Below are 22,056 nucleotides of genomic sequence, written 5' to 3' on the forward strand. Positions count from 1 at the left end.
ATTGCCTGTGGCTGACCTGTGATTTGGAGCTCTCTCTCAATTCCTTGACCTTCATTTTCAGTGTATAAAAACAAACCCAAGCATCAAAACCATACGGCTGTCACTTCCTCTAACATTCTACCTCCAACTCTAACATAATAGGAATGGAACAGAGCATGTAATGTGCCTTCACAAGTGCCCCTGCATCAATGCCTTCACATCTGTATTTCATGGCTGTGTTGCACAGATCTCCATCAGGTCTAATGCTTTTTTCAGCTTCCAGCCTTTGTTCCTTGCCTTCTTCTTCACCTTCCCTAAGAGAAGGAAAATCTAAGATGAAAGTCAAGCCATGCTGATTGTTCAGTAGGTTTCTGTGGCTCACCTCTGCCTGGAAGATCCCTGTGCACAGGGATTGGTTTGGATTCTGCACAGCAGATCACAACACTGACAGAGAGAGTGGCACCAAAACACTCCATCATTTAATGCCATGACCTACTTTCCTCCTTCAGCATTTCTCACTGGGACTGGGGTTACTTCTGTGCTATGAGAAGTGGCAAGCAGCAGGGAGGGTGGGAAGAGACCAGACTGAATTTTTTAAGACTACAACACACAAAAGACTTCAGAGTCAGACTGATGAAGATCTGCAAGTTTACCAGAGAGCATTGGTGTCTTCCTCTGCTCCTGCAGCACATTTTCAGGCACACATACAATCTTCCAAGGTGCACCCAGAGAGCAAGGCCAAGCTGAGCGGACAGCAGCTCCAGAGAGGGCTGCACAGCTGCTTCCCCAGTGTGAGATGTGCTTGGGGCTGCTGTGGTGAGTCCACGTGCCCAACAGCAAACCAGCCCACTTGACAAACACTGTAATCTAGACAGGAGCATTTGGTGCTTCAGGTGGTACAACTCTCATTTCCCCCTCAGGATTTCCAAAGTCTACAAGATAATTTTCACCTTGGGAACACCATAGAAATATCGGGTTATAGTGGCTGAAATGAAGCATTAGTTCAAGAGCATGAAATCAGAGATATTTTTGAAAGTGAATATGGCTGACAGTATGCTATGGGAGGTTAAAAACGCCAAACAGCCATGATAAGTGAATATCTCTGTGGGAGGGGTTGAGGATGAGGTAGGAGACTCCAGATAGGTGGATGCCTAAGCCTAAACATTACGAGGAAACCTGCAGATGTTTCAAGGTCTATTTCAATATGCAGAGCTCAAGATATGAGTCTATATAACAGATGGCAGTTTCTGAGTCACTAAACATTATTATTTGGCAACAAAGTTATGCTGTCTCAACCATTTCTCATGGGATTCTTGCCACAAACTGCTGTGAAAGTGATGTGTGTTCTGTAACATTCAATTGCAGAGTTTCTAAATCGTTGAGCAGAGTTCCATATAACTGTATGCTCAGACACATACATAAATAAAAGATCTAAAGTAAACTTGGCATTTATCAGCCTGAGTCAGAGAAATCAACACTGGAGTCCAGAGGCCCACCATTTTCTGTGTATTTCTGAATTATTTATGCTTGCACTTCATTACCTCCTAACAGATTAAACAATTATTCTTAAGGAAGATTTTGCAGAGATATTTAGTAAATATGACAGAGAAATTATATCTTAACAAAAAAGTCTGGCATTGAAAGTAGCTTTCTCTTTAAGATATTTGCATAAATAGCAACCACACCCTATTCATAGATTGATTCCAACAGTGCTACTATGAGTATTATATGTCCTACTCAAAAAGCAGATAAAAGATCAGAAGGCCAGATACACAAAAGTTTTTAGGTACCTAAATACTTCCTGATTTTATTTAGTCTGAGGTTGGTGGTATTGGTGGGATTTAGGTACAGGATCTGGCCCTTTGTGTCTCTGCAAGGCTGTTGGAGAGATTACTCTCATGGTTACAGGACTAAGAAGCCCCAGCTGCAGTCTCATCCTCAGTTTATAAGGCTACAGCCTTTTCTCAATCACATCAAAAGAGTTAATAGAAATAGCACGTGACCTTTCTGTGATAAGGCTTTTTATCACAGCAGCCTCCCAGAGAGTCAGTCTCTACTTTGCAGAGCTATTAATAGACAACATTCCTACAGGAACATAATTCCCAGAGCTGCATGCACAAGACATGCACCAAAACCTCATAAAGCAGCAAATGGATTATGCTCTGAATCAAAAGAAATGAGCTGCACACACTGCACAGTGAAATGTTCAATACAAGCTCTTATTAAACAGCTACATACCTGAAACCCTAAAGGAGAGGGAAATGGTAGAGGGCAGGCAATAGCCTAATGATTTGGTATCACATCTGGGGCAATGTGATTGTTATTTTCAACCCCTGGTAACTCCCTTCTGCCTGTTTCACATTTTATTTCCATCCTGTAAGGACTGCTGACTAGGAATTGAAGGAAAACTATGAACAATTAGAGGAGAGACTATTCAAAAGAGATCAGTGTTGTCTTCTTAAATCTGAGAAGAGGAAATACAGAAAAGAGGAAAGGATGGCTTCTCTTAAAGCAAAACAAGTCTTTAAAGTTAAAGCACCTCCCTTTCAGAAAGAACAACTCTTTCCTCCTTCTCCCATACAACGCCATGCAGTTTATTGAGTTAAAAGTCTGCTGAATGAAATGCTTCTTCTCAGCAATATGCCAGTGATATCTTGAGCTGCTCATAATAGAAAGCAAAGCCTGCCAATATTTTTTTGTAAACAAAGCCATTGCTAGTAGGCACTTATGAATCTAGAAAGTGATAAATCCTTTCAGTGCTGCCTTTCAAATTGTCATTTTTGGCAGAAACCTGCATCTATGAAAAACAGAAGCAGGGCATAGAAAAAAGACATTATGGTCCAAGATGGAAAAAACAATCTCCCTTTCCTGCAGGTTTTATCTATCAAAACAGGGCAACAGAGCTTTGCAACCTTGACATTGTACGCTGAGGTAAAGGTGACTGCAATTATATCCTGTTCACTGTGCTAGGTATGGTAAGGGACCTGCTCCATCAGTACAGATAGTAGTAGCAGTGAAAGAAATGAAACAGTTAAAGAACACTTAGCTAAACTACAGCCATAAATAAAGAAATGACAAGACTTGTGGACAATTAACATATAGAAAACGTCTGGATTTTGTTTTTAAAGTTCATGGTTTTCTTCACTATTTGCTTTATGCACACACCATTTTAAAATTAATCTGGTGATAATTCATAGACAAAAAAAAGTTCTGGCTGATTCAAGGAATATAAAAAAGCTATTATATGGACAGCATCACAGCTTAATCTCCATTGCAAAAGTATATGGAGTGAAATCCTATTCCTTCTGAAAGTCTATCATGGAGTTCAATAGAGAGAGGGTTTCAGCCATCAGCTGAAAGCATTTCTAAACTCAAATAAGATGAGGCAGCCAGCACAAAATCTTATTAGCTAACATCAAACAGTGCTTAGACAAAAGAATTTTCATATTGATATAGTTTTGCTGTTGGAGGGGCTTGCAGTGAAGGCACACTAAATGCATTTCCAAAGTCAAGCTTTATGAGCTCTGCTTCTGTAACTGTGTAGACGTGCAGAATTAGATGCTATTAGAGCTGCACCTTTGTGATCTTTTCTTCTCCTGTAATGATTAGAACACATCCCTGATTTGCAAAGTGTCCAACAATCCTAGAGTTGTCAAATATTTTTCAATTTTGTAGAGAAGGAGACAGTAACAGACATGAGATGCTCCCTAAGGATTTTATCTGCCCAAGCTTTCTCCTCCTCCATGTTTTGTGCTAAAGCAGTGGTGTCCATGCATCTCTGCTGGTATCCCACCTTGCACCTGAACTTTGACTAGAAGGAATATCAGCAATAGTTCTGCTTGCAGAGACCTCACTTCTTAGTTTGGGTTTTTTTTAAACTGCTTTTTTCCCAGCAATTATGAAGCAGAACAAAATATCAATGCACAGGCTCCAATAAATGCCTGAAGTCTAAAGAAATCACTGAAAGGGATGGGTGCTTTCCTCCCATAAGGAGGAAAATAATAATAATAATAATAATAATAATAATATAATAATAATAATAATAATAATAATAATAATAATAATAATAATCTGGAGCACATTCTTTAGCCAAGTAACGTGCTCCGTATCTCTTTAAGAGAGAAGTAGTGCAACACCACCTCACCTTGTTTTATCACTACATGTTTTTACAGTTGTTCCGTTGCTGCTTCAGATGTTGTAAAATGTACCAGTTCAGTCAAGTGCTGCTTCAGCCTGCATGAAAACAGGCACAGGAAATTCAATACCCTTCTAGGGTTTTTTTTCCTTCCAAGCTCCCGTCAGCCATCATTCCATCTCCTCACAAACAGCATCCAGATGTTAGCAAACATACCAAACTTCCTGCTTTTCAGTAGCACAACCTTTTTCTATTTAGCTGTTTCTCTTTTTATCTGCAGCCTTTGGTGATTGTTCATATTTCCAGCTTACCACAAAATATGTTGCATGAGCATCAACAAAAGAATTCTTTTAATATGAACCAAAACAATATTATTTGCTTCCAATCCAGGGAAATAGAACTTTCATTTAAATTTATGTTCATTGGAGCTTTCACTAAAATTTTTCTGGATGGGAAGTCAATGTGGAGCATCACTGAATGTTCCAGTTGGATTCCAATAGTGAACTTCTATTTTCGGGGTTCCAAACAACTCCGTTCCAAAGAGACTGAGGATCTTTTAAATATTTTTTGAAATGTGCATCATTTGGTAGAAAATAAGCTCTCATGCCATGAACTACAGGTTTTAAGATCAATAAAGGTCTGATAAGGTTGAGAAGTGACAGAAGTAGAACATACTCTGCTTTTTACAGGCTTTGCAGCATCACAGAACACATTAATGCTTCTACACTTCAAAAAACTTTCTGAGTTAAACTTATGGGCATGCTGATCTGAACAAGGTTATTTTGGGTCTTTTCAAACGACAGTGAGAAAAATTTAAAGGAAATGCAACTATTTAGATAATGAAAATTATCATTACAGTCAGGCTTTAGAGACACCTGTAAATTCTGAGATGTGTGGGCTAGATTTTGCATCAACGCTGTCCTTTGGTCAAAGGAGTTCCATTCCAGAGAAAAAAGAAAGAAAAGGAAGAAAGAAAAACAGGACTAAGAAAGTTAAAGCAAAGCAGTGACAGTGCTGTCTCTGCACACTGCTCCAGAGCAACAAGCTAGAGGAAGAAAAAGCCACAGCAAATGTCTTGGTTACACTTCCCTGCTCATGCCATAGTTTCAGGTTTCCTACCTGTTTTCCTACGAGAGCATCTCACTTTCCCCAGAAAATTATTTTTCCCCCCCTGCAATCTAGAAAAAAACTTGAAATGAAGACTGCAATTCAGATGGAATAGATGCTCCTTTATGACAGGCTAGATAGATAAAGTCAGTTGTGATACAAGTGTGATTATGGGAAAGGCCTCCATAATTTTGGCTTGTTTTTACACAACCAGTGCTCTGCGGTTGAAAACTTAATTAAAGAAATAATGCATACAAAGTGATAGCTGACTGAATGCAGCAAAGGACCAGATGCTATTAGGTTACACTTCCCTGGACAGGCAGCACTGAAAGTTTGAACAGTATTGCCTCAATAAAAATGCAAGAAGTTAAAAACAACTCCAGACTGTAACAGTGCAGTTGCTGCTTATATTCCTACCCTCATTTATGTAACAGTGTTTACTACTTTGTCTCCCCAGGAGTAAGATTTCAAATAATTACTCTTTTAACTTGCAGTCTCAAAACTCTGTTCTTTTCTTTTATAGAAAGACTCTATAAAGTTTGATTCTGTTCACTTCCTTTCCAATTACAAGATCTTCTGCAAACTTGGCCATTTATACCCAAGAAACAGCTTCAAAGGAACCTCTATGAGAAAAAGTGTTTAGAGGTGATTAGCAAAGCCCATGAAGATATTCAGGGGAAAGATTCAGGTTTAACTTTAGCTGCAAGGAAACATTGAGCTTTTGTTGTCAAATTAGAATCAGAAACACAGAGAACCCACAGAAACACAGAGAAAACCAGCAATGTTCAGAAAATACTCTCTCTCTATCCCTAGAATCATGGCTATAAACAGGAAAATCTCAGGACTTCTCAGCAAGATTGGCAAATCAGATTTTCCCTCCTAGAATAAGAAATTTGAACTGGAAGTTCAACTGTTCCTACCACAGGAAGAAAAAGTGGACACAAGTGGGATGCAGAGCCAAAGAGCTGGGAACCTTTGAAATTGGCCAGTTGCTGTCCTAAGGAGAGAAGGGGAGAGTTGTTGGTCCATAAATGAGTTGTACCTCAGATGCCCTATTGCTCTTCCTTCAGTGCAAGCACCCTGGCCTTTGACAGCTCCCAAGAAAATGAACCAGGATACAGCATTTTTGTTTGTTTACTTTGGTTTGAGCTCTCCTAAGCAACTCTGACATTCAAAGGGAAGGTTCTCACTACCTATTGCATTGAGTTTGGTAGCAGGAGGGGCTACAGGGGTGTTTTCTGTGAGAAGCTGCCAGAAGCTTTCCCTATGTGCGATGGATTCCAGGGCAGCTGACTGCAAGGTGGACCCACCACTGGTCAAGGCCAAGCCCATCAGCAATGGTGGAAGTCCCTATGGGATTACAGATTTAAGAAGGGGGAACGTTCTTCCCTTTAACTGCAGACAGAGAGAAGAGTGAGAACATGGGAAAAAAAGATCTTTAGAGGTGATACTTAATGGAGCCCCTTTGGCTTTGTTGCCCTTTTGGTGTTTGCTGAGCACTGGGTGAATCTTGTTTATGGTAGAAGTAGTAGTCTACCCCAGCACAGAAAGTCACTTTTCAATAAATCTATAGTTGGCCTGCTGTGTTCTGTACGTGAAATTGTTAAGCCAGTTCCTTCCCCATTCTGTGTTATCTATTTCATATAAATGATTCATGAGGGTTGATTTGTTGGTTTGCTTTTTTTAAGAGTATGCAGCTATTCTACAAAGGATTATATAAAATATTCATGAGGTTCAGGTATAATACACCTGCAGCATGGTTGCATTACCTACCAAGTCTTACCTCAGTTAAGACAGATTTATTTATTTTGGCTGTTTTCATGTTTCACTCTTTCAAGCCACATAACTTCTTAACCAAAGAAGTTAAGAAACCAAAGCCAATGAAGTCTGTTCAAAGCTTTTGCTTTTACTGATTTTACTCCTCCAGATATTCACAGATCACAAAGCCTGATCTGATCAGAGCCAGATGGCATGAGTATGCCTAATCCATTATACTAAAGGTTTTGGAGGGGATTGCTGAGACAGTAAAGAGCACACATCAAAGAAGAAAAGAAGACAAATTTTCTTCTTGTTTGCACTGAAAGAAACAAACCAGCACTTAAAATGCACACAAAATTAAATAATTTAATGTAACGAATGCTTCTCTTTGTAGGAATGCCAGTGTTTAATGAATAAACAAAGTAATGTATGTATAAGGAGACCGTGAGATGATGATACAAATGAATGAGTTTTGCCAGACCCAAGTTTCATCTCTGCCTATCACTGCTCCCAAAGGGAACCAATTGTGTAGTTTTCATTCCATTATGCTGATGTATTGCTTTTGCTCCTTCTAGAAAGGGGAAAAACAAGAAGCTGCACTGATTGAAAATAGTTTTGTTCTTAAAAAGTGATTGTTTGGTTTGTGTACTTCATATTACAATGAAGAACGTCCACCAGCCAAGGGCTTAAGCAGTACTTTTTGATGAACTGAATTGCATAATGATGCTAAATAATACTAAATAAAGATTTCTAACAGTGGTTTTGAAATAAACCCTGAAAAGGTTGTTAGAGAGTGACCTGCAATTATGAGGAGCTGAGGGAGCAGACTCACAATAGTTCTTCGTCTTAGGAGGCAGAAAGATAAAGAAAAGAAAAAGACAGCTTTGAACAATCAATTCATCACTACCAATGGCTGTACAGAACCACAAACACAGCAACTTCCCAGCAGTGGGAAGAAGATGGAAATGTTGCTGAGCACATTGAAGCCCACCAATGCCCAATCCTCCTCAGCCTGGAAGGATCTGTGGTTTATTCTGGTGCTAGGCAGGGCTGCAGGGTGCAATCAGTCCTCAAATATCCTGCACAGCCATTAACCCCACACACACCAGTGAATCCAATGCCATTGGAATGACAGAATGGCTTCATTCTGTTTACAGGCCAGAAATCTTCATGCACCATTCACAGACTGATTGGTCTTAGTGGCCATTCTTTTGATGGCCTACACATGAGTAGGATGAAAGAACAAAACCTTCTGGTCACTAGAGGCCTGCTCTTGACTTATGAACAGACTTCAGCTTATAAACACTCTTTACATACTAATCCTGGGAAAGATTTTTGGAATACTGATTTGCAGTTGTGCTGGGGAAAGTCCAGCTTTTTATCAGTTACATAAACTTTTATTTCTAATAAACTGTTTTCTGAATATGCATTTCTCTTTCTTTTTTTCTTTTTCCTACTTGCTGATGTTGATTTGGCATTGTTTTATCTACACCAGAATAACAGTCGTTCCTATTTTCATGGAAGTTTTGCTTTCACATTTTTGGTAATAACAACAAAAATCCCCATACTGTTTTCCTGGCACTAATCAGCCCAATTTATCATGACTCCAGAGCTGACAAGTTGTGGCTTTGTTATGGGTGCAGTTAAGCACATGCTTTTCAGTTAAGCATAATATTCATCCTGTCTCTCAGCTGGATTTCACTTTCAATATACACCACCTAAATCCAGAACAGCTTCTTGTAACCACAATCGGAATCCAGCCCAGCCAGTTAATTCAGGAAAGGAACACAAAAATATCACGATACTGTTCAATGTGACAGCATTGTTACAACACATTACATGCTAAAATGTTGTGGGAAAGAACCTGCAAGTAAGTTAAGACTTTCCACCTTGTGCTGCTTTGGTGGGGCTTGACATATACAAGCAGAGAGATCTGTCACACCAAGTGGGTGGTTGGAAGGTCAGCTCCCACATGTGGCTGGTCACATTCAGTAAGACCAAATTCCCTCCTGGAATGTACATGCAGGCACAGGGATTGGCACCACAGTTCTCCTAAAAACCTCCTTCACAATTCCAGGCAGCAATTCTCACAGCAGCCCACACAGCTGAGGTGGGACAAAGGCCACAGCCTGACCTGTTCCAACCCTCCACTCACACTTCTCAAGTGCCAACACACAAACCAGGGTGATGTTCAGCCAACAAAAGCTGGAGGCTATTTCTTACACCTCTTTTACAAATCCTGCTACTCAAAATCCCGTGGGTAAGTGTAAAAAATGACAGCAATAAAGACAATGAAGAAAGGTGTCCTCACGGTAAACAGCCCAGCCTACACGCACACTGTGAGGGATCTGTCAGTTTCCATGGGGCAATGAGAACTGGAGCCATTTCAACTGACTTTGCATCCTTGATGTTCCACATTACCCAAGAGCTCTGTTCTACTTTCTTTACTGGAACCAAACTTTATGTGATGCACCAGCACTTGCATTTCCAGCTCTGGCACAAAGCACTTAAACCTGCAGGTATCATATCATCTGCTCCTCACTCTGCATTGAGAACATGCTGCTGGTGTGCACACTGAGTGTAAGGCCACTTTTGAAATTCTTGTCCTTTATCTCAGCCGGAAGGCCAACTCATCTGACATCTTGTATCAGAAACTGCCTGACACTCTAGAACTACTTCTATCATGTTCCAGTACTAAGCCCTTACAACTCCACTAAGCTGGAAATCACATGTGCTACTTATACTACTTTGTAGGATTTCCAAAATAGCTGAAAATAAGAATTAAATGAATCCTAGATGCAAGATAGTAAGTTCAGACTCGTGGACTGTAAGATTTGGTAACAATTCTAGAAGGAATCACCCCACTTTGAAGCAAAACAAAGCTTATTTGTCCTCTTCATGCTTCATCAGCTGGGGCCACTCTGATTACTGTTGGGAAACTAGTAGGGAAGGAAAACCAGAGACATCTCAGTATTATCAAAGGGCTGACCAGAAAGGGAACCAAATTCCTTTATTCCTCAACTTCAGGCAATTACAACCTATTCCCCCTTTTATTCTCTCTAACTGGTAATCAGTCATGTCTTGCCACCCAAGAATGAAACTGCCCTACAAATACGTTACACACTAATAAAGGAATTTATATTTTTTTCCATCATCTCTAGCCTCCTATTTTAGGAAGTTTGGATTGGCTTTATTCCCCTGCCCTCCTTGCCAGCAAAATTTGTTCTTTTCCCTGTCCAATCGATTCCTTGAGTACATTTCAATTTCTTGCCATGCTTCTCCCCTTGCCTATTGCACACCTACCATTTTACACTTGTTCATCTAATTATGGTTTCTATACTTTTCCCTGAAACAGTAACAGGCTGCAATGAACTAAGCAACAAACAGTACTGCCTTAAATGCAAAACCAGTGTTTAATGAAGTAAGTGAACAAGGAGACAAACTCCAAGGAGACAAAATTGCAGCTATGCAGCCCACACTGAGGAATGTCTCTAAATAGTCATGAATAAACAAGATGTAAGGGAAGTAAGAGCATTCAGTCAAGGAAGATGGATGAAGTAACAGTTTCTTCATCTCAACTGCTTGGCATTTAATATATCAGTGAGATGGCAGCAAGCCTTGGCTTTAGTACAGCTTGGGCCTGCAAGGATAACAGTGTGTACCTCAGCCTTTCAGGTGCCATAGTTACTCCTGCTCAGACAGTAGTGTGGGAATGTTTGCAGGGTTTTGCCTTCAGAATGAAGGAAACAAATTATGGCATGCAATTGTCAGACATATTCCAATGTTACACAAGTAAAGCCACGCAATTATATTATTTGTTGTTCTTTTTTCTCTGAATGGACACCAAGTAGCCTTGCACTTTGCTGACCAAACTTTCATCTTCTGCTCTAAAGAGGATCTTTAAACCTTTTGTTCAATAATACAGCTCCTCAGTATATTGTAATGTGCCTCACATGAATCACAGCAGCTGAGTAAGAGGTAAGGACCCAACACTGACATCTTCTCTTCTCTTAAGAGTTCGGCAGTGTAAATATGGACAAAGCCAAAGTTACAAAACTAGGCAATGAACTTGTCACCCTGCCAGCATCCAACGGGAAGAAGTTTTCTTCTTGGAATACAATTTAAATAGATGTATGGATTCAATTAGCACCCACCCAGTATGAATGGTGCATAATTTACATTTACGTCAAGCTGCCCTATAAATCTGATAGCTTTACAGTCATCTGCCTGCGCGTACCTTACCCGCCATTCTGACTGACTGCCAACATCTTCTGGCTATTTATGCAGTGAGAAACAAAAGGAGCTCTTTTTTGGTTCCTATGTCCTTTAATTTTAGTTTTGGAAAGAAAGCTCATGATTTTTCCCATTTTCTTTCCCTGAAGTCTCTTTTAGAGGGAAGAAGAAGAAGGGGAGAAAGAATATGAGAAGAATAGAAGAAGGAGGAAAAAAATGTGAATGTCTCAAGCATGTCCTCATGTCTTTAAAATGCTAGGAAAGAAGGATCACTATTTCCATTTCACTCCCCTCCTCCAGTTTCAAGCACTCTATGGGAGAGGAGATGATGACATTAAGAAGTATATCAGGAACAGCTGAAGCAGGAATATTGACTATGTCTGAGACATCAGACAGGTTTTTCTTTCTCAGTGAGTTAGGAGTTGTGAGGTAAAGCCCAACAATTTCCTTCTCCCACTTCACTGCTTACAGAGAGTGTTATTTATTCCTAATGCACTGTAGAACAAGCTTTGGGGGAAGTGTTTCTCTCTATTGATTCTCCAGAGATGTCTACTTACAGCTATATTTAAGTACCACTCATGTAATTTATGCACCTCGAGCATTAGTTGCTCTCTTCTTTTGTTCCCCAACTGATCCAAGGAAAGCAAATGAGATAAAGGCACATTCCAAACAACAGTTATTCACTGAGTGGCAAGAACTTTGGCAAACTCAAGCTGAACATAAGACTGGCAGGGCAAAATTTGGTTTGAAGATTCACTGCTGAGTCACTCATAAGAAGACATGAAAATAGATTTCAAAACATCTAAAAGATTTTACAGTAAGTAACCACCAAAGAAACAACAACTGAGAACTGTTCCTATTAGTGAGTAATGCAGCAGAATAAATCCTCAAAGGAGCCAGGAAAAATATGCTCCATGGCATTCTTGGCATGGTAAAGCTGGTAGTTGAAAAGTTGAAATGAGGTAGTTGTAGGGAAGTTGTATCCCCTTTGGTCCCATAGTCCTACAACAAGAAAAAGCTTTTATTTTTTTTTTTTAGTTGCCTTCTATGGTTCATTTCAAAGTGGTTCATATATTCCAGGGAAAAAACCTTGGGTGGACAAGTCACAGCTGTAAGTCAGTAAATCTTCTCATTACAAATCATCACTTCTAATATGAGTTAGAGCTCAGATCTTGCAAAAAGTCTGTTCTATGATGAGAAGAACCCATTAGTCCTCCTGCTCCAGAAAAATACTTTGGGGTAAGGTTTTATTTCTGAGCAGTGCTTTGTCCAGATATCCAGAGGACACAAGTACCCCCAAAGCAAAGCCCCTGGCAGGAGTTCTGCCACCCCCACACCAAGTAGGGTGCTGTGTTCTGTAGCATACCTGGGACAGCAGCAGGACCTCCCAGGGTCACTGCTTCCACTGCTGTTCTCTTGCACAGACAGTTTGCCACTCTACCCACAGAAACTGCTGGTTGCCCCTTGTCAGATCCCCTTCCCAGCCCTGAACTCAGAAGACAGAGGCTGTCAGACAAAGCATAAATCACCCTCTCACCTGAAGCTGCGAGTCTCAACCCTTTCACAAGGCAAGCACCCGAGCAGTGCCTTCAGCTGAGAGGCCACTACAGCAGCAATCAAACAATGTCAGCTCATTCAGCCCAGAATTCAGCAAAATCACATCTCTTGTCCCTTGCATGCCACTGGGTATTTTCTGATGTTCAAGGCTGCTTGCAAGAAGGCTTGATTCCACAGTCTGGCAAAGCTGGCTGTCAAAATGATTGTCTGCACATTTAGCCTACATTTTCCATTTGTATTTTTCATGTTTATACTAATTTATGCATATAAATCAGCTATATGTATCCATTAGCTTTTCTACATTTTAACAGCCAAGTACTTCTGAGTGAATATTAAAGAGATGTTAATAACATGGCAAAGCTAATTAAACATTGAGCATGTTGCTCTGTAGCTAGCATTTTAAGAACTACAGCTGCTGTGAAGGGATTTCATTTATGTGCAAGAAAACACCCTTTTAAAATAATCAGAAATACATTATTCAGAAAAATACAATATCAAACTCTTTCAGCTGTCATAATAACAAAAAATCTGATGGGAGAAAAATCAAGCCATTTAACAATTGTATAAGAAAGTTTCAATTTATACAAGGAGGTAAAGCTTTTTCCTCTTATGCCCTAGATGATTGTGGCTGCAATAATGCTATCTATTTATGATGGATCTGGATGAAGTAATCCAGTCTTAAACGGAACAAAAAGAGATAAACACATGTTAATAACAGCACAGATAAAGTGCATCAGCAGATATGCCAAGGATCTCTCAGCTGTCGAATACAGAGACAGCAAGTATCTTTAGAGTTCAGTGCACAGCTATTCTGAATGTTAACAGCAAGCACAGGCAGGCAATTTAAACAAAGACCAAAGCAGCAGGCAAGCCATACTGCACTGCCTCAGCTGCCTCTCCTGCTAAGGATCCTGTAACATCATGTGAAAATCTTATTTTCCTATTCTTGCTTTATAGGGTAGATCAAATCCTGAAATATAATTTTCCATATGAAATGTGATTGCCAACTCTCCTTTAACTCTGTTAATGTAGCACTGCAAAGTTCTATTTCTTTTTGTCATATCCATGTCAACCATTAACTCTAAGCCTCTCCTTTTTTAGATTATAATGTCTATAAATACTTAGAAATCTGAAAATAAACCTAATTTATGATAGCTTGTAGTTCTGCTCAAGTATCACAACAGTTACACTGTAGCTGACCCTGGCATCTCATGTTGTGCCTACCAATAGCTGTGCAAACTTCAGTGGGTTTACACAACTTTAACACCTGCAATTTCTGCAGCTCAGTAGACAAGATCAATATACAGTTTGAATGCCTCCAAGCATCACTTAATCTAGGAAGAAATTATTAGTAAAAACATTAAGTATGAAAACCAGATATGGCTGCATCCACAGAGAAGTCAGATCTGAAAAATGGCATAGTGGCTACATTAAAATGGAGAAAAGTCATAATTTAAAGCCATACTGGTTCTGAAAGAGAAAACAAAACTTGCTTCTGTTAACTTGCTTCTGTTACAGCAATGGCATATAGAAGGATAGAAATAGATCAGTGTTATTGAGATATTCTGAATTTTTGGATGATTAAAAGAAAAAAGGAATATATTCAATTAGGCTAACGCACAGCAGTCCCAACTTCTCCAAAACTGCCCTTGAAATAAGATGTTGGCACACTACATTTGAGCAAAAGCAGACTTTCAGAATGGGATAAAGCACTGTGCCATTTAGAACGGAAGCAACAAAGATTAGATGCAGCTAACTGTGATGTCTTGTTTAAATAGAGTCAAGCAGGTTATATCCCAGCCTTTCAACAGCCTTCCCTCTTCCAGACAGTCTGTCACCCCTATGACATAATAGGGAAACCTCCAGATGGGAGAAACATTTTCCTATGATGATTTTTACTACAGTCTAAAGATCCATTGCAGGGTTATTTCCACTGATTGCCTCCCACAGGTCAAAACCATCCAGTTAAGATGTGCATCTAAAATAAGCATTGCTGTCATATTCCCCAAGGCAGCAAAACATAAGGAAGATTTTGCCAAGACTAAAAACACACCAAAAAACCCACCTAAGTCTAAATGTCAATATACAAAACCTGTTAAATGGTAGTCCTGCATAAAAAGACTGACATGAACCTTGCATCTCAAGATTTATGCTTCTAAATTTGGGTCTTTGATTCCTGAGTGAAAGAGTTTCATAAATAGTGGTAGAGATGATGGTTTGCTTAAGCACAACACCTTTTGCTAGAGAAAGCCACCCTCTACAGCCATATGAGAAGAGACTGCAGCTGCTGAGATGACACCTTGAGTGGATTGCAAGGATGGCATCTTCCACAGAAAAACAAAAGACAACAAATGAGGTCTCCATGGTTGTGACCTGCAGCCTCATGAGATGATAGGTGATGGGTGCTCAAATGATACATTTGTACAGAGTATTTGTCTTGAACATACAGAGAACAGAACCTGAAGACTTTAACCTACAGTCATCTTTATAATCCTCCCTCACTACATACTTGGCAGTGGATCTTCAGGCCCTCTGCCTTGAAACTAAGCTAGAAAGCTCCCTGGCATGATATGCAGGAATGCAGAGGAGACAGATTTGATTTTTATCAGCTCCCCTCCTGAAGCAAGGCAAAGAAATCCATGTCCAAAGAGCAAGCATATCTCTTAAATGAGATTAGAAATGAGGCAGATTGCTTCATCTAAAAAGTAGAAATAGCATGGATTTCCCTAAGCTTAGGTGAGGGACTAGCAAAGTAAGTGTAAAAATTGGTACTGTTAGAACCAGTTGATGTCCTGTACCCACTCTCTCATTACAGAGTAAGTCAGCCAGAGCCCAGACCATGAGAACAGACTAATTTTGGACTTAAAGAGACACAGAGGGAATCTAGCAAGGCTTCTTCCAAAAACACAGAGAGCTGTTCAGTTGCACAAGCTCATCTTTGATTCCAAGGCAACATGAGCAAAGATTTTTTTTGTACTAGGAGAGAAAAAAAAATGTACTTGTCTTGTGCTTTTGTGCAAAACATTAATAAAATGACCACACTGTAGCAGTGAGCCTAAATATCATTTTCATTGGAAACGTCACAACTATGTCTAACAGCAGGCTACAGCTTAGCAAGTGTGGGTCTAAACCATTTGCAATAAATGTAGATATGTAACAAGCAATTCCCATTAGCCTCAATTAAGGACTTGGAGAAAAGTAGTGTTAAAATAAAACACCTACTGTGAAAGCTTTAGAATGGGACTGTGATCCATATTTAACAGTCTTAAATTAAAAGACACCAGAGGAGAATGGATGGTTGCCTGATGCAACTGTTTGCTAGAAGGCTGAAAGCAAGAGTATGTGCAGTTACAAATTTATGTTTGAGTTGGTGAGGATTTAGAGAGCTGTTAACAGGCAAGATGAAATCCTGCATCTGACTAGGAACCCCAAGAGCTCTCAGTGTCCTGGGAATGATTTTGTGCATACGACTCACCAGACTCAAATACCTGTTTTTCTACAAGAGATAGATAGCATTAAAATCCCACTGCAACTGAACTTGATGCATGGAAAAAATTCTTCTTCCAGAAAAAGTGTGAGATAATCAGGTACAAGGCCATTCATTCTACAAGATGGGCAATAAGGCACCAGGCCATGTCAGCTATCCACTCTGGCATGGCAGGGCACAAATGGACTTGATCCAGCAGCAAGATGGCAAGTGTTCCTTGGAAGACCAAAAGACTATACAGCAAATAGCAGAGCATACCCCAGAGACTGAGTGTAACAGGCCCTTAGGTTGTTCTCACATGTCTGGAATTCAGCATCACATCACTGTGGAGATTATATTACTGTCATTTACATGTTTGTTTCAAGAAGCACCATGTAAGTACATTTTCAGTCTTAAGAAGACCTGGTGGGAGCTGATCTCCTGTTGGGCAGCATTTATTATCTGGGACTGTGATGCAGGGTGTGGCCCCAGCACAGAAGGAATTTTCAAGCTGTACAAGAGCCCTTGCTCTGCCTCAAGGTAGAGCCCCACTGAGCAGTAAGTGATGGGAGACAATTATCCCTGTCCATTTCCACATGGCAAAGCACACAGGGACATTCTGCAGTATTAATTTCTGACAAACTCTGTACAACAGCAAATAGAGCAGAATACAAGAAATCATTTGCTTTGTTGTTAGGATAAATGCATTGACAGAGCAGTCAAAAAGCAACTTGGAGACGTGTCAGTGGTCTCCTGCCTTAGGGAAAGCATTGGGGCAATGGAGATTTATATTTCAGAAAAAAACAAACAATCATAAAACCAAACAAAAACCCAGCAAAACAAAAAGAAACAGAATAGCCAAAAAAAAAAAAAAAAACCAAAAAAAAAAAACCCCACCAAAAAAACCAAAAAAACCAAAAAAAAAAAAAAACAAAACAAAACAAAAAAACACTGAGATGAGCTTGGCAGAAGAAATGAAGATATATTTTGCCTGACATAAGAACAGACCAGTCCAGGATGATGTACAGAACATCACTTGGCTGAAACTTGGAGTTTCCAGTTGGAAACTCAATTTCACATCCACTGAAAACAATGGAAAGACTTCCAGACACAAAGTTAGGTGAGATGCAGACCGAATCCTTAACCAACACAGATGGGGAACAAGTTGGTAGATAGTATTTGTTTGCAGAAGGATTTCCAGGAAAAGTTCCCTAAAAGAAGGAATTCCTGTTGCAGGAAAATGTTTTTCTTCACCATTTATAATTTTATTTTGACTTAATTTTCCATTAGATTAACTTTAAAAGCACTACATCTCTGTGCAAACAGAATGCATACCATGAAACATACATTCCTGTAGCTAGTTGCTCATTTCTAGATGAAAGCTTCAGAACTGTTTTCCTCACCACCCTTTTCTCTTTTTAGAATTAGTGACTTGACACAGTTGCACCGCTTGTAGTAAGCATCATTTCACAGAGTATTTGCCTGAATAAATCTGAACTTCTCATGAGTTTTGTAGATTGGGTACAGTTAAGTTGTGTTTTTCTGAGTCTTTGGTGTTTTCTCCAGAGAAATAGCAAACCCAAGAGCTGCCACTTTGACAAGCCTTTGCCAAGCAGGAAAGCTTCAGAACACATTTGACTAAACTGACCACATGAAATAATACATTAACAACTTGGAAGAGAATAACTTTTACTCATATGCAATTTGATATGATTGCAACATTACCTGTTTGGGCAGAAATATATGAAAGGTTGTTAAACCTACATTGAAAGAAGCTCTTGGCCTGGGACTCTCCATCAGCACTACTGTACTAAACACCTGTGGATATGTGGACACACACCAAGTGCCCAAAAGGTGTGCACTACACTCACAGCAGAAACCCTTTGGCACCAGAAGGGAAGCACCCTCCAAATTGCCATCTCACCATCTCTGACCTGCACATTAGCATTCATCCTCATCTGACAGTAACACAGCTCCATACAGGTTTCAGAGAAGCCATCCTTTGCAAGCAACCCTCCCTCCACACTGCCACAAGCACTCATGCTTTGAGCACAACAACCCTGGTGACTGCTGGGTGAGATGAAAAAAATACCAAACCAAACACTTTTGCTGCCTAGCACACCAAGCCACACCTTCAACAGCACTAGGAAAGGCCATCCCAGCAGTTCCAACACCCCTTTTCCATATTTAGCAAGCCAGGAGGAAGAGGAAAAACTGGCTCTGCACAAGACTGGGGATGTTCAGCTGTGCAGGCAACACTTGACTCTTTAGCTTTCAAGATTACAACTACAGCCAGCCATGGCCCACCATGGGACAGACAGAATCATCTCTTCAGCTGTCTAACTGAAAAGCCAGCACCACTGGCAAACACATGCTGATGTTTCAAACCAGCTGCTGCCTAGGTTGCCACACTGCTACCCAGCACCTGCCTGGATAGAGCAGTTATGGACAGTAAGAATAATGTGTGATTGAGCATTGGGAGCGACAGTCCTCAATAGGATTCAACCTATTTGCCCCTCACTTTACATATTGCCCAATTCCAAACATAATCACAAATCTCCCTCTGTGAGCCTAAAGGGTTGTAACCACAAAAACAAACACTATTTTCTGTTTACCACAGCTGTAGGCCTCAGACACGTGGCCTGGCACCCTGTCACTAAACACACCCCTCACATCAACTGAGGCAACAGGTCCAAATAAGTTTACTGCTGCTTTTTCCTTTGTTTATAACTCATTCTTCAGCCTCATTCCTTCCTTGGCATGAAGCAGAGATTGAGCAATAGCAAATGCATCTCATATTTCCACTGCCACAGGTTCAACAAAGAGCACAAATCATGGAGACAGATGTATCATGGGTGCAAACCTCTGCCAGCCTGGGCTGCAATTCCTCAGTCTATGAATAGCTGCCTCTCTGACTTACAGACAGCCCTTGCATTGAGAAATACAAAGTATCCAGCATTATTTATTAACACTCATCGATGCCCTTCTGGTTTGAGGGCTGCCCTCTTAGCCATGGCAGGCGTTTTTTCCACACAAAACATTGACTATTGGGGGCAATGGCAAGATCCTCACGTACCACAGGTTTCTCACCACTCTACACCATCCACACGAGTGAGCAGCTGAGGTAGCCTGGGAATCTGTGGATCTGCTTTAAGCTCAGTGGAAACAGAAAACAGCATGGGACTGTCCATTTTAGCACACTTTTATATAAGTATGTCAGGAAATAGAGGAGAGGACAGAGTCTCGTGGTAGTGATTACCATCTGCATGGAAGAGGAACAAACTGCACAGTCCTCTGATCATTTGCAGGAATTATGCTTGTAATATTATAGACCTAGGATTTTTTATTAACATCTCTGTATAAATTATGTGATTTCACCCTATATTATCTAGTACTGTACTAGAAGGAAACATTAAAGCAACTGTATAAACTGTACTGTTTTAAGAGGCAAACAAGTTTATCAGCAAGTTTGAAGGATTTAAACTCCTTGTGAACATCACTTTTATCCATGTAAAAGCTTAAAAATTTACAGTGAACAGCAAGGAAATGATTACATATTGCAGGAGAACAAGTAATAGTTTATATTTTGTAGATGTTAACAGCCACACTGAGCTGTAACAGCATATCACAAGCTCTTTCCACAATACTCTTGAAAGTCCTGGTGAGTGACCCCACATTTGGAAGAACCAATGGAGGATAGCAAACAAACCCCTACTATGCTGAGACATCCTAGCCATTTTGAGCTTCTTCGCAGAAAACATCTCTGCAAACCCATTCAAAGAGTAAATTTTCCTTCTGGGGAAGGAAATTCCCAGCTAAACGAAGTTTTATATCTACATCTAGTTCCATCTGCATCTGGCTGTTGGGTCACTTTCTTGTACAGTTTTGCAAAAGAGCCTCATTCTGACTATTACTATGTCTGATGCTACACAACTCTAGCTGGGGACTCAAGGTATGATATCCTGATCCAAGCTGGAAGCAGCTACCCCAAAATGTGCTCCTCAATTTGCTGTCCACAGTAACTCCAGCCCTTACACAACTACTGTTAAGGTAAGGCTGGCATTGCAGGGTTGCTGTGTGAACATTTGACAGGTCCTAAACACAGGTTCTGTCTGGAGAAGGCAGAAATCTAAACAGACAGAAATGTAGGAAATGCACAAGTATGTGATCCACCAGCAAAGGCTAAATGGGAGGAGTAGGGAAGAGTCCATATCTCCTCATATCTCACTTTTGTGTAGTTTCCAGGGCACTGACACCATTCACTAGATCTTTCTGAAGCAACTTTCAAGGAGCTTGCCTATTCTCTCTACCTTCCTCCACATACAGAGCATAGCACAAGGCATATGCTCTAGCCCTGTTTACAGAGTAACAAGTAACAGAGCAGTCTGTGCAACTTCCAAAGGAATTCCTGGTCGCTTACTCTGCAGCTACCATTAATACCAATATGTGTTTCCTGGTTAGCACTCCTTGCAGTGTTTATACACCAAGAACAGACAATCATTTCACAGAAACCAAAGAGCCTAAATGAGTGCAGACACAAAATATCACACAACAAAAAACTTAGTATGTCACATTACCAGAAGAGAACAAAGCATCTTAAGTATTTAAGAAATATACAGAAGGTGTTATTTATATGAAGGTATATAATTTTTTCATGTTAGACAATGCCCACCCATTCATTTTTAAAATCAAGCTCTAAGAAAGTAATCTGAAAGAGAAGTCTGGAATCTGCCCTTCCTGCATAATAGTACAATTAAGATTAAACTTTGTGAAGTATTTGCAAGAAGTCTCACAGTAACCTGCTACTTTTACATGGACAATAGCTCTTCCACCAACAATTCATACAAGTCAAATTAGATGAGACCTTGCTTAAAGAATCCCATCCACAATCTATTAAAATACTGGTAGCAGTGAGACAGTTTCATACCCACCTAGTTAGGTTTTGGGATTGTGTACTGTAAGGCACTACCTAACGTAAAGTTTATTCTTTCCTTTGCTAGTATTTGTGAGGGTTTTTTCCCCTTTTCCTCCTTAATAAAACATCAGAGGTGAAACATAGATTAGTCATATCTGAGACATTCCAGCATATTAGTTTGCCAGCCATTAGTAATCTGAATTCTGTGTCAAGTTCCCACTATAAAAACAAAATGCAGGCAGATTTTGCCAAAACTTGCTCAGATAAAGAGGGGATCCTTGAACTTCTTTGCAGGAGCCAAACAAAATGCATTAGCTTGCACTCTCAGTATGTAGAGCCAAGGGGAAAACAGAGACCTGGCCTCATATATTGGCCTTGTGCCTTTTCCACACCATAAAATGACTAAGGCAACATGGAAGAAATGTTCTCTATGCCCTGCTGAAATGTCATATTGTTTGTATTCTCATTTCCAAAGGCCTTTGCTTTACTAACAGGCATAAGTGCATTGCTTCATTTTGGATTCCTCTATTATGTCCAGTGTTTCACTTCCTTAATTTGAACTTTGACAGCTCCCACACTGTCAAGGAATGCACTGAAAATGATGCTGTGCAAGAAGGTGAGAAAGAGAAGGAGGTGCAGTTTTATGTGTAATATGATCTACAGAATTTCATACTGCATGCAGCAGGAATAAAAGTAGTCATTAGTGAGATAAGGTATAAATTTTACACTCTTGTAGTCAGTTACTCAGCTGATCTTTCCAGAATCTTGGAAAAGTGTACTGCAGCTATGCATATATATTATACTTAATGATGGCCATTAAGTCTGCAGTCACAAGATTCAGCCTGCTTTTTGCAGCTGAATTCATACTGCAGCCTCCCAGATTTTGTAATAGTTACTGACATGGTA

At 40.0% G+C, this 22,056-nt stretch overlaps 1 long non-coding RNA gene across 4 annotated transcripts in view; it reads right to left on the minus strand.

The window, feature by feature from the left end:
- Positions 1-22,056, minus strand: part of LOC135443849 (uncharacterized) — a 112,845-nt gene that overhangs the window by 80,634 nt on the left and 10,155 nt on the right. The window lies entirely within an intron of this gene.

The sequence above is a fragment of the Zonotrichia leucophrys genome, chromosome 2, assembly GCF_028769735.1.
Source record: "Zonotrichia leucophrys gambelii isolate GWCS_2022_RI chromosome 2, RI_Zleu_2.0, whole genome shotgun sequence".
NCBI lineage: Eukaryota > Metazoa > Chordata > Aves > Passeriformes > Passerellidae > Zonotrichia > Zonotrichia leucophrys.